This window comes from Mauremys mutica, chromosome 25 (genome assembly GCF_020497125.1).
Source record: "Mauremys mutica isolate MM-2020 ecotype Southern chromosome 25, ASM2049712v1, whole genome shotgun sequence".
Taxonomy (NCBI): Eukaryota; Metazoa; Chordata; order Testudines; family Geoemydidae; genus Mauremys; species Mauremys mutica.
In genome coordinates this window covers 4,879,688-4,892,874 of record NC_059096.1, presented here as the reverse complement: position 1 = coordinate 4,892,874, position 13,187 = coordinate 4,879,688, and positions in this window count along the sequence as shown.

The window sequence follows — 13,187 nt, the reverse complement described above, 5'->3', positions numbered from 1 at the left end:
CTCTTTGGCAACACCAGCCAGGTATGTGGTTGCGTATCTTGTAGGATAGACAAGTACATAAGCTCAGTGCTGCAGAGGCTTACAACCGCTGTTTGTGGATCTGAGCAGGATGGGAGAATTCTAGTGCAGGTGGTGGCGAGCGGTGGGATTTTTCTGGCTCACTGTAGGGCCGGCAAGGAGGGAATCCAGGCAGCAGAGTTTGCTAAATATACGGGGTGTGAGAGGAATTGGGTTGTGCCCTTTCTTGATTCTTCACAATTTATAAATAAGGCCTCAGGTTGGCTTGTATCCTACCATTAAAATCACTGTCCGGTCTAGGCCTCCCTGTTGGAGGACTCAGTGGAGGTCTCAGATGTGCATTCAGCCGTCTCATCTTTCAGTTGAACTTTAAACCAATAAGCATTTCATAGGAAGTTTTTTTTGAAAACACCCTGAACAGAAATCCCTTCCCTCTTTCAGGCAGGTGTCACTTGGTTGACCGCTGATGCCACAATCCTAGTTGCTCTATAGCGTCTTCTAGGTAAAACAGGGTAGACAAGACCCGAAATTCTAATCTACAAATTAGGGGCAGGTGAGTCCCAAGGGGATAGCATACTCTGCTAGGTGTTAAACCTGGGTTCTTTCTCTCTGCCACTGGCTTGCCGTGGTGAAACCTTAGTCAAGTCTCTTAAACGCTGTGCCTGATTGACCCGTTGAAAAATGGGGCAAAAGATTCTTCCTTTTAAAGTGCTTTCAGATGAAAAATACTATAGGTGCTAGTCAAGAAAAATGCAGGCAAACTCTTGTGTGCTCTCTAAAAACGAAACAAAACAACTTCCAAGCCTTAATACAAAAAAGCAAAAAAAAAAAAGGGGTTCCCCCCCTTTTTCCCCTTGCATGTCACTTTAAAACCAGTGACCAATAAAACAAACACTGGAGTTACAGCATCCTATCCTTTTTATTTAAAAAAAAAAGCAGCTTATATAGGCAAATATCTACTGTATTTGATCTTGATTAATTTCAATCAAAGTAGCATGCAAAATTCTCGCATAGCTCAAAGACACTGACTCTTGGGTAATCCAAATAAGGAACTTTCTCTGTGTGGCGCGTGTTGTAAACCAAGTGGATAAAAGCTTCTGCTCTGACTTGTTCCAAGCCCCAGACTCTTCAACCACCATCCTGCAGAAATGCAGCTTTGCTTAATTTTTTGGTCTTTTTTTTGGCTTAATTTATTAAAATAGTTGCTGTATAATTTATTTTCATAAACTATATAAAAAAAGTTACTAAATGGTAAACAGACTTGCAGGCCAATCTTTAAAAAAAAATAGTTTTTTGATATAAACATAACAAATGCACTTTGAGTGTGTTTGGTTATTTTTGGGGGTGGGCGGGCGGGAAGCAAGGTGTATCTGTGGATTAGTTCCAGAAGGAGGTTGTGTGTATATATTGTATTAATAGGCATGTTTGGCCTCTCGTATGGAAGCATTAGTAACTGCTGCAGATCTTGTCCAGGAAGCCGGTGTAAAATTCTAATTTTTTGTAAATTGTCAGTGAGGGAGACCTCTGACTTTTGTGTTTGTAACTCATATTTTTATTGTCGTTTCGAACAATGGGTTTTTTGGTTGGAAGGGCGGGGGGGCGGGACAGGGGACTTTGAAATAAAATGTTTAGAAATTGTTTCACAGACTGTGTCTTTAGATATTTCACTCCCGGCCAGGAACCTGCACCAGTGTGGGTACTGTAACCCATCCCACCCAGTGTGGGGCTTTGTCCAGCTCTTGCATTGATGAGCCTCCTTACTCCGGGAGCTGTAAAGCAACAGCCCTGTTAGGAAGGGCTCTAGGAAGCTCCTCACCTTGGAAGGGAAGCGTGCCACACTGACTGGAATACACAACTCTCTGGTGTTCTCTCCACACACCCCATGGTACGTGCTCCAACAGCGACGCCCCTGGCGGTAAGAGGATCCTTCAGGCTCCTCCATCGCTGTTTGTTTGGGTTTCTTGTGTCTTTCTCCAGAGCCCCTGGCACTGGCTGCAGGGGGTTGTAGGATGCTGGACTGGAAGTGGGCTTGTCTGATCCGGTCCTAGAAATCGGGGTAACGGCAGTTCTTCCCTTTCCAGGGCTCCTAGGACTCTCCTCACCAGGGATCACTTCCGTTTTCTGTCCCCCTTTAAACTGCCCTGTGACTCCATCCTACTGTGTTTGCAGTAGGATGGAGTCACTGTCATCTGACTCCTGCTGTGAAATTCAGCAGCACCTGAAGTGCTGGAACTGTGCCTCCAGCACTGCTCTTCCACTGGTGGCTGGGGGGAGAGAGCCCCAACTCACTGTCCCACTCCTCCGTGCGTCTTGTTACTTGCATCTGTCGACTGAGGCCAGGCACCTTCCTCTGTTCCAAGTCCTGCCCCTTGTGCTCTCTGGTTTGGGTCTCTCTGAGCTGGCTTCCATAAGGAGGAAGAGCTGCAGCAGACCCAGCGCAGGGGCCTGCGTGGCTGCTGTGTGGTCAGTAGTGGCCTATCGCGGTCAGATTCTTCCTTAGCTGACCTTTGCTTGTGCCAGCCAGGGATGGGGGAAGCTCTGATTGCTGCGTGGGATGGATGTGAATTCTTGTTGCTAAATGGAAATCATGCACCCTCCTCTGCCACCCCAGCTCTCTGGGCATGACTTCAGCCATTTGCAAAGTCCAGAGCTCCTGATTACCTGCTTCAGAAAACACATCACAGCGTCCATGCCCCTGTGTGCGGCTGACAGGGGGGCTGGATCAATCTCTGGCCACTTCTGAGGCTGGGCACAGCATGGAAGTGGGGGAGAGGTTGGGGGTGGGATTCTCTGCCGGGCCTGGTGCGCCATCTTGTGCCCTATCTTTGCAACTGCCGGTAGCGTTTGTGCATCAGCTGTGACCCGGCCAGGCTTGACACACGTGAATTTGGGCTGGCAGAGGGGTAGGAAAAGAAACAGCTGTTGCAGGGGGGAGCTTTGCATCCCGTTGCTCAGCTGAACAGCTGCTGGGGAGCCATGCATGGATGGTTGTGGGGAGAGCGGGGGCTCAGAGGGAGTGAGCCCCCTTCAAAACTGCAAGCCCTCGGGCAGGTGTGGAATTTGCCTCCCTGCGCAGCCCCCTTGGCCTAGCTGGAGCTGCCCCCCCAAATCTAGAAGTCAAACTAGGCCTGTGTGCTGGTGCATGGAGAACAGGGCCCAAGGGCTTCCACCAAGAACTTAACTCCTGGCAGCATTGGCTGGCACCTGGCTCGTGCGCCGTGTGGCTCAGAGCGAGGGGAGATTCCCTGGCCGAGGGAGACCCGGGTCCCTGTAGGAGTCGAGGGCTGAGTGGGGACTGGAACGGGGTCCCTGCTGGGAATGTGAGGATGGAGAGGGGAATCCTAGCCCCGTGGTGCATGCCGAAATCCTGACGGGGCCTGCTCAGCGGCTGGCTTTGGGGTGTGTGGTTTTCCCATCTCGGTGCAATGCCCCCCATGTGTCCTCCCACCCCAAACCAATCGAGCTGTGGGACACAACGGTAGCTACCGGCGGAGCGATTTCCTGGCTGAATGCTGCTGAGGACATGGTTGAGGGGCGGCGGCTGGTGGCCGGCGTAGGGCTGTCGCGGGAGAGCAAGAAGGTGTCTCCAGACCGGTCCTCATCTCCAACCAGCAAAGTGCTATGGTGCCCGTGGCATCCGTCCTGTGGGAGCAATGCTGAGGCCGGCCTGCGGCCCACAGGGATGTGCCAAGAGGGGAGCCCTGAATGCTTGGTAGCCTCATTGCAAGGGAAGGTGCACGCAGCCTCCTCACCTGCTCCTAGGGTGCCCAGATGTTCCGATTTTATAGGGACAGTCCCCATTTTTGGGTCTTTTTCTTATATAGGCTCCTATTACCCCCCAGCCTGTCCTGATTTTTCACATGTGCTGTCTGGTCGCCCTACGTGCTCTGCTGAGAGGAGCCATGGGCAAGAGCAGCTGCTTGGAGCCCGGCAGGCAGGCGAGCCCCCGGAGCCTGGCAGGGATGGCTCTGGGTTCTCAGCTGGAGCTGGGTGCTGGAGCCCATGGGGGGTGTCTGGGCTGCAGTGAAGTCACCCCAGGGGAGTTGGGCCCTGAGGGAGAGAGGCCGGGATGGAGCCTGCTCTGCTTTTGAAGAAACCCGTCCTGGGATTTTTGAAAGGGGGCAGGGGCCGGTATCCCATTGACTTTCTGTGGGAGCTGGGAAATCCCAGCCGCAAGCTAACTGGCAAACCAGCCGGGCCCCTGGCAGCCTGCTTGGCCCCTAGGGTGGCCCCTGTGGGGGGGCCAGGACGCCAGAGTTCTACCTCCCCCTCTGGCTGCCCTGACCCTCCTCCTGCCTAAGGGCAGCTGCTCCTGCTGCAGCCAGAAGTGAGAGCCTCCGTTAGGAGTTCACTCTCGCCCCTGCCTCGACAGCACCCCTGGGTCTGGGCCCATGCTGCCCTCAGAGCCCCAGGCGCTGGCTCTGCTCCTTGGTCCTGCTCCGTTTTAGCACCGAGCTGTTCCCCACCCCCACCGCCCCCGTCAGAACCCGTCTCTGAACGCCTCGGCGGCGTTTGGCAGATCAAAGCCCGGAGAGCGACAGAATGGGGTGAGCGCTTGGAGAAGAATCCTGGCTCACCAGCAGCTGCCAGGAGCTGGAGAGGAGGGGGGCTAGGGGGAGCTGGCGAGGCTAAGGCACTCATCACGCACCCCCGCCTCCCCACTTCCCGGCTTAGCCTCGTGGAATCTGTGCTGGCCGAACCCAACGCCCGGGGACGCCTGGGCCACTGACCCAGGCTGCGGTGGAGAGGAGCTTGCAACACCCAGCTCTCCAAGCAGGGCAGCATTGCTGGCCCTGGGGCACAGCTGCGGAGTCCAAGGCACAGAGGAGGATGAAAGGATCTGGTCTGGCTGGGGCAGTCAGGCCCCTGGCAGAGCCAGGTATAGAACTGAGGGCCACTGGCACCAGAGCAGTGCCGGCCATGGAAGGTGCAGACTGTTGCTGTTCTGTATTTGGCTTGTGGTTGAAAGCGCTGGCCAGCCCGTAGGTGTGCAAAGAGCCAGCCACGGCCCCTGGCCCCGCCGCGCTAGGTGCTGTACAGACCCAGAAGAGAGCGTCAACCCCTGCCCCACAGCTCTTGTTACGCTAAAGTGCAGACAAGATCTCCCCCTTGGGGGTGCCTAGCCTGTAGGAGACAGGCCCTGGCTGTCCAGGGCACCCCCCTGCCCCTCTGTGCTAATGGAGGCCGCCGTGAATGCTATTTTATGGCCTGGCCCCTGGGCAGGGTGGCTATGTTAGCCCAGCAGCGGAGCAGGTGAGCGCCTGGCAGCTCCCTCGAGCCCGTGGCTGTCCCGGCAGAAGTGGTTTATTAACGAGGCTTTGAGTCGCCAAATGCAGCAGAGGAGTTGGTGCGAGGGGGCTCCGCTGCCTGCTGTTGGTTTGGCTTCCCTCCGGCCCACGGGCAGGGGGCTGCTGGGGGATCTTGGGGCTGGAGCTCTCTGGGGCCAGCAGGGGGCGACGAGGGCACTTTGCACCTCTCTGTGTTGGTGCCGCAGCTCTGGTGAATGACTGACTGTTGCAAGGTGCACCCGAGTTGCACCCGCCTTGATGCTTTGCTGAAACAAAGCAGGGCGGCAGCGGAGTTGGTAGGAAACTGCCGCCCCTCCCCCGTGATTTAGAGTAGGGGATTCTCAACCTGGCCACCATCCAGGAGTCATGAACCCCCCCCCGCCCTTGCTAAATATGGGAGACGACCTGCTCTAGGAAAGGCTTGTGAGGCACTGGCTGGGAGCGGGGCCTTTAGAGCGCAGGGGCCAAGCCCAGACCTGGCAGAGGGATTGTACTGGGGGCACCCAGCACTCTGAGTGCGGGGAGCATCCATGGGCTGGTGCCACTCCACGTACACAAGCTGAGGAGCCAGCCTCTGGTTGCTAGCTGAATCCTCCCGCTGCTTCAGTTTGGATCGACCGAGGCACAAATTGGATCCAGTGACGGTCAGTGAGGGAGCGGGACTGGAACCCAGGTCCCTCCTGGCACCCAGACCTTTGCTCTAACCACTAGGCCCCACTGCTGCCTTCTGCAGTGAAGGGGGAGAGCCTGTGTGGCAGCCTGGATCTCAGCTTCCTTCTCCCTGCTGAGGCTGTAGCCCCCTTGGCCTGGTATTGTCTGTGAGAACAAAGGGCCTCATTGATGGACCTGCCAGACAGTGTCTCCCAGGCTGTGAACTTTGTAGCCTGGGATTTTATCTGCTGCTCCGAGTGTGAGGCTGGAGCTGGGATTCCCCCCTCACCCCCACCCCACCCCCAGCCTGCTGAGTGTGTGTTGGAGAGCGGACAAAGGTGGTAGGGGGCAGAGGGAGGGGAGAAAGGCTCTGCCAGCTGGCGTATAGGGCCGGGCTGTGCACCCAGCAGACAAGGGCAGATTTGCTCCTGCCACTTAGCAAGGGCGGGTGCCGTCCCAGTTCAGGGTCTTTAGGACCCAGTGTCACCCCTGGCCCAGATGAGGGCAGCGCTAAGTGCCACCCATGCTGGCTGGCCCATGGCCAGGCACAGCTCTGCCCTGGCCCTGCCTCCCCATGCCCACACCCTCCTCTGCAATGGCTGCTAAGGGGTCTCCCTGCACCAGGGTATGGCCCCTGCCTCAGGGCCTGCTGCCCTCTTGAAGGCAGTGATGCATGTAGCAGGCCCTGCCGGGGCACAGGGCTGCTGCAACATCGGTGCCACCTTCCTGTAGGATTTGGGGTCCCTTCACTTCTGGGGCTGTGGCAGAGCGAAGGCGAGAGGGGGGGCAGGGAGGATTCACCCTGTGCCCCTATTTTTGGCTGCTTTATTCATGTCAACAAATAGCCCTGAGTGGGCTCCCCCCCCCCACACCAGCTGCAAGATAAGGGTTTTTCCCCACTTCATTTTCCCCATGAGGAATTCTGCCCTTGTCTAGCTGGGAAGCTGGCCCGAGTGGGTGCAAAGCGCAGCCACGAGGAAGCCGTTGGCAATCCACGAGAGCCAGCAATGGCGATACGTCTTCTTCAGCCCCACCCGCTGGCGCTGCCTCTCTGGTAACTCTGTACGTATCTGGCCAGAGCGCTCCTGGACTAGGCAGCTCTGTGGCCAGTTGGGAAGGGGGACATCACGAGGGACTGAAGGCTGAGCTGTTGAGCAGGGGAAGGGATTTTCTGCCAGGCTCCCTCGACTCCGATGCCTAATGGACGTTTTGGAGAAAAGCTCTGAGGCACTTAGCCGATGGTCCTAAAGTAAGAAACAAGCAGAAACAAAGATCCCCATCCCCCAGCCTTCCTTTACCCGCTCTGGTGAACCCAGAGGAGCTAGGGCCCATGCCCAATTTAATAACAAACCAACCTCCTGTACAGGGCACCTTTGCAATGTAGCTACCGCCATCTCCTGACTCTGGAGCGTGCCTGGACAGCTGGGGTAAACCTCTGAGAGCCGATGCGCTGAGGCTACCGGTGCCATGAGTGGAATAGCCAGTGGGGACTCACCTGGGTAAGCCTGCAATCCCTGCATTCTTCTTATTTACTGTTTGTGTTGCGGTACCACACAGGATCCCTCCTTGTGAACCACCCTGTTGTGCTAGGTGCTGTACAAACAGAGCAAAAAGACACTCACTGCCCCAAGGAGCATACAAGCGACCGCGTAGTCAGTAACTAATAGCAAGCAGCGTGTGTCGGAGCTAATAGCCCTTTGCTTCGCCCAGCTCAGCCCCACGAGGCTTTGCAAGCTGTCATTGACTGGGCCAGCCAGGACCCTGTAACTGTCCTTATCCCCAGTGGGGGCTGGGATCCCAGCACGCTGGAGAGCGCATCGCCAGTCATGAACCTCCCAGGCGGGTGCAGTGCTGGGGCCCATCCTGCAGCCCGGGGGAGCAGAGGGCGAAGTCGTCTCATCAGCCTCTGGAAGGGAGGCGGGCGATGGCCGGCCGGCTTTCAGAAAGGCTGTAAAATCTTCCCCTCCAAGACAGCTTTGCTGCCTCGCCCCACACCAAAGCACCCTAGCCCAGGCAGCACCCCAAAAGCAAGCGTCCGCCTAGCCCCCGTAGGGGCGTGGCTATTAGCAACGTGGAATGTGACCAAATACCCCGGTGATGGGCGGCAGTTCTGACCCCGAAGCTAGAGCAACGGAGGCTCAAAGGTGGCTGGAAGAGGCAGGCTGCCGTGACTCTGGTAGGGCGAGCGTCCGGGCTCCTTGGCATAGGACGAAAAGGGCAGATCTTCAGCTGGTATAAATGGTCCTAGCCCCAGTGGGCCACAAGTTCTTATGCTTGTGTGGGCAGGTGCTTGGAGACCTGGCCTGCTGGGGAGGTGACGCTTAGGGGCTGGAGGCGCCAGTGGGAAGGCTCCACTGCCCCAAGCCCCGGGAGCCTCCCAACAGCTGTCCTCGAATGCCACGCGGGCACTTGTGGGCGCACACCTGTGTGCCCATGACCATGCCCAGCCCTCGCTGGTGCCTGAAGACAAGGAACAACCGTGTTGCTCACTAAGGAAGGAGGAAAAGCCGAATGCGGCGCTGCTGCATCCTGCGGAGGGAGGGGGGGTGTTTAGGCTCAGGGCAGGAGGCATCTTCACAGCTGCTGGTGCCCACCCTGCATGCCTAGAAGGATCCTTTCTACCCGCAGCATCGCAGCCATCCGGCCTTCCCCGGATTCCAGCCCCCTTCCCCCCCACGCACACACTATAAAGCCCCCTTTGTCAGAGGCGCGGCCCGGCCTCTCCCCTCCCTCCCCGCCGGATAGAAACGCCAACATGGCCGCCTGGCTCCGATCTTATTTTTAACCTCTCATTAGCATCCAGAAGCAGCAAAGTTCCCCGTTTCCTGGAGAGGTTCAAAGCCAGATAAGCCGGGAGACAAAAGCCGCATTCTTCCAGCCGGCATCTAATAGGCTTCCCCTTGCTCTGTGTTATCATCCGCACATGCCCGCTGCATAATCGCCTCCCTGTTGCACTGCAGAGCTTAGCCAGCCATCCCTAGATTGTCCTGTGAAGCAGTCCCCCTTCTCACACACCCGGTCCCCGGGCAAAAACCGCCTTCCTCTCCTGCTCTGAAATCCTGATACTCGCTCACTACCTGCTCTAAGCTCAGGCTTTGTCTAGCCAGGGGTCTAAGGTCCCGATGCCGCTGGGCTGCTGTGAATGCCCAGTGCCCAGCCTGGCTTCTGCCTCTGAGCTTGGCTGAGATTTTCCACTGCCTCTGGGTGGCCAAACTGAGATGCTTCAGAAGAGCCTGAGCGTTCAGAAGAGCTCGGATCTGTGGCTATGGGGCGCTCGGGAAGATCAGTCCCGAGGGGTGTCTCAGGCTGGACTCCCTCAAAATTTGAGCCCCCTCCTCCCGACTCAGTGGCCGCTTTTGAAAATGATCAGCCTATGTGATTTGTGCAAGGCCAGGAGAACCCAGGCATCCTGGCTCCTGCATCCGTACGTCAGCCACCATCTGCTGTGGTGTAGGACAGGTTGGGCCTTGGAGAACACAGGCCTGTGTCAAGGCAAAGTTAGAACTGACTTGGCCTGTGATGTTACGCTCGCCTGCGCCCGTGAGGAATTTGCTGCGTCCCGTTCCCTGGTTCTGCCCATCCCTCTGTGACTGCAAAGGCTGAGCCCTGGCAGAGAATCTCCTGCCAAACGAGCACTTAGAACAGCTCCAGGAAACGACAAAATAAATTACCGAAGGAGAGCAGCGTGGCCAATGCTTCCGAGCCGCCCACGGGGGCACTTGGGCGCTGGGGCCCCTCCGCCAGCAGGGAAATAGTGAAGATTGAGCCGGCCCGGACCCCGGGCTCTCCCATCCTGGGGATCTGAGTTAGAAACAAGCCCTGCTGCGAAGAGCCGAGCCCGGATCAGATCAGAATCCAAGCCAGGCTTCCCTGCGTCTTGGGAATGTTCAGATCTCTTGGTCCAGTCTGGGCTCATTTCATAGTGTGTGTGAGTGAGTCTACGTGTGTGTTAGACCCTGTGTGTGTGAGAACATAGTCAGGGTTTGTCACTCCCTTTCCCTGTGGTGCAGAGGGGCAGCATCCCTGTCCCCTCCCTCCTGACCCAGTGATGGGTGTCGCACCTGCCCTGGTGCCTGGAGCCCACCCCAGGGCCAGGAAAGGCTAGCAGAGCCGTGCTTCCCACCGCCGAGAACTGCCTCTCACATGGCTCCTCACGTGGGGCCTGCCGAGGCCATTTCCCGACTGGAATGCGGTGGGTACAGTTGGAGCACATCTGCCCACATGGCCCAGCGTGCTCAGAGCAAATCAGCAGACTCGGCTTGTTTACTCTGCATCACGCTGCGGCTGCTCCTGTGCCAGCAGTGGGGCGGGTGGCATGGGGCTCTGCTTTAAAGGCCTCATCATTGCTAATGCATTTGGCAGCCACTCGAATGCCACGGGTTACACCTAGAGATCACTCCAAACAGCCCAGAAATCCACTACTGGTTCTTCCCCCGTGCCCAGAGCCCGTTCCAGGTGGGCACAGGAAGCCAGCACCGGTTCTTCCCCATGTTCCAGGCCAGCAGAAATTCCCCCTTGCCCCTCAATCTAGTGCAGACAGGCTTCACTTGGGACACTCAGAGTTAAAGCCCCGATTCAGTTTCTGGTGCACGCTTGGCACAGATTCACAGCTGCATCCCTGTGCAAGGACCTTGCTCTCTCAGTGCCCAGGTACTGTGGCTAGTAATCAACCCGCCAGCAGCCTGGGACTCTTTGCTGACTGAAAAAATCAACTGACTAGTTCTGAAAGAAGTTTGCCTCGTCCCCATCTCACGCTGCAGTTGGGTAGCTCTGGGCCTGTACCCCATTGCCAAGCCCTTTCCACACATGCCTCGATGAAGTCTCACAGCACCCCTGCAAGGGGGGGAGCGTTTGTTTTCCAGAGAGGCAGCTGCTTGCTAACGTCACACACCGAGCCAGCAATAAGAACCCAGGCGTTCTGCTTCCCCGGCTATGTTCTCACCACTCAACCACACTTCCTTGCAGAGAGGGGAAGAGAGCCGGTGCATTTGTTCACTTGGTTCTCCCTGCTCTGAGCACTAGGCCGGCCTCTGTCCTGGAGCTGGGAATAGAACCCGAGAGTCTCGCCACCCGGTCCCCAGCTCTAACCACTAAATCACAGACTGGAGCAGTACACGGAAGTTCGGACTCGTGCCCTCCTCTTTAACCTCTATGACACTCTCCCACCCAAGAAAGGGAATAGACCCCCGACGTCCTGCCTCCCAGGCCCCCGTGTCTATCTACATGGCGATGCTTGTGGCTCGGACTGACTCTGATATGGATGGGGCCCTGGGTAAAGATTCAAAGCCAAGGCTGATGGTGGCAGCAGTTCTTCCTGGCGCTTCCCTCCACCCTACCAACTTCACCCTTTCTAGGAGCCTCGGCTAGGGTGGTTGGTGTTCACTGTCCGGCTTCCCTTTCAGAGGCCGTGTTTGTATTATCTGAAGGCCTTAACCGAGATCAGGGCCCTGTTGTGCTCAGAGCTGTACAAACTGTGAGAAACAATCCCTGCCCCAGAGAGCTTGCAGTCCAAATAGACACCAAGAGTGGGGAAGGGAAACTGAGGCACGGAGCAGGGATGTGACTTGCCCAAGGTCGCACAGCAGGATAGTGGCAGAGTCCTCGTCCACTGGACGCCAAAGCTTGCACCAAGTTTTTGTGACTTTCGGGAATTTCCAAATAACACAAATGTTTCTGGCACCGGTGCTGCTACCAAGCAAATATTTACGACTGCTCGGCAAGGGGGGTTGATGACTTCCATGCCATGCACCGCAAACAAATTACTCATGGAGGATAATTGCTGGTGTTGCAGAGAATCGGCATGAAACCAAGTTCATACTCCTCTCCCTCCCCATCCCCCCCCAGGCAACCAATGGTTATGGGGACAGCAGGCTCAGCAGGGAACCAGGGGTTCCTGGGTTTGGAGTGGGAGCTGGGATTCTTAGCTTTTAACCCCAGCTCTGCCACTGACTCAGCGCGCGGCCTTGGGCTAGTCATGGGCCCGCGCTCGGTTTCCCCTCCTGAAAAATGGGGAGAGTGACATTGACCCACACCCCTGCTTGGAGGTGGAATTACATATCTGAGGCATACCTGGCAAAGCTCAAGTGACGGGCAGCACAGCTGGACAGAGAAACATCCCCCCACCCCTTTTCCCCTGCTGTGGGACTTCTCTGAGTCAGTATCCCCTGAGTCTCCCCCAGCATCGCCCACAGGCCCAGGGCAGGGCAGGTGACTTGCTCCCAAGACACTGGGGCTCCACGATGTTGCTTTGGCCCGGGGAAGGGGCTCTGGCCTAGATCGCGCCCAGCCTACCAGCAGTGCACCCCTCCTGCTGCCTGGGGGACGGGGGAAGGGGTGAGGGGGAGATGTGGGCTAAATCAGTGTCTCCCTTGATGCTTTCGCAGTTCCCGCTCCTGGACCTGGCACGGCTCTGGGAATATTCCGCCTTGGGGAGAGTCACATGAGGACAATCCACAGCGGCCAACCAGCTGGGTGGCGGGCCAGCCCTCCCCAGGCCAGGAGGGAAGGGGGCCTGGAACTAATGGTAACCAGGGGAGCACGGAGGGAGGGGGAAAAGGGGAGGATCTGCTGCTAGGGGGCGGAGAGTTTTGGGGATGGGGGAGCTGGAGCAGAGAGAGGGGCATGGGTGGGTCATGGGTCCTGCCAACCAGGTGTGGGGCTGGCAGCTGCAGAGCGCGCACGGGGCTGCACAGGAGGGGTAGGGGGGATGGGGGGGAACCCTGATGGGGGGAGCCCAGGTGCGAGGCTGGAGGCTGCAGGGCGTGCACGGGGCTGTACAGCAGGGCCGATGGGGGAGAGCCCAGGTGTGGGGCTGGGAGCTGCCGGGTGTGCATGGGGCTGTACAGCAGGGGCAGGGGCAGGGGGGAGCCCAGGTGTGGGGCTGGCGGCTGCAGGGTGCACGGGGCTGTACAGCAGGGGTAGGGGGGAGCCCAGGTGTGGGGCTGGGAGCTGCAGGGCGCGCACGGGGCTGTGTGGCAGGGGCAGGGGCAGGGGGGAGCCCAGGTGTGGGGCTGGCGGCTGCGGGGTGCACGGGGCTGTACAGCAGGGGCAGGGCGGATGGGGGGGAGCCCAGGTGTGGGGCTGGCGGCTGCAGGGTGCACGGGGCTGTGTGGCAGGGGTAGGGGGGAGCCCAGGTGTGGGGCTGGCGGCTGCAGGGTGCACGGGGCTGTACAGCAGGGGCAGGGGGGAGCCCAGGTGTGGGGCTGGCGGCTGCAGGGTGCACGGGGCTGT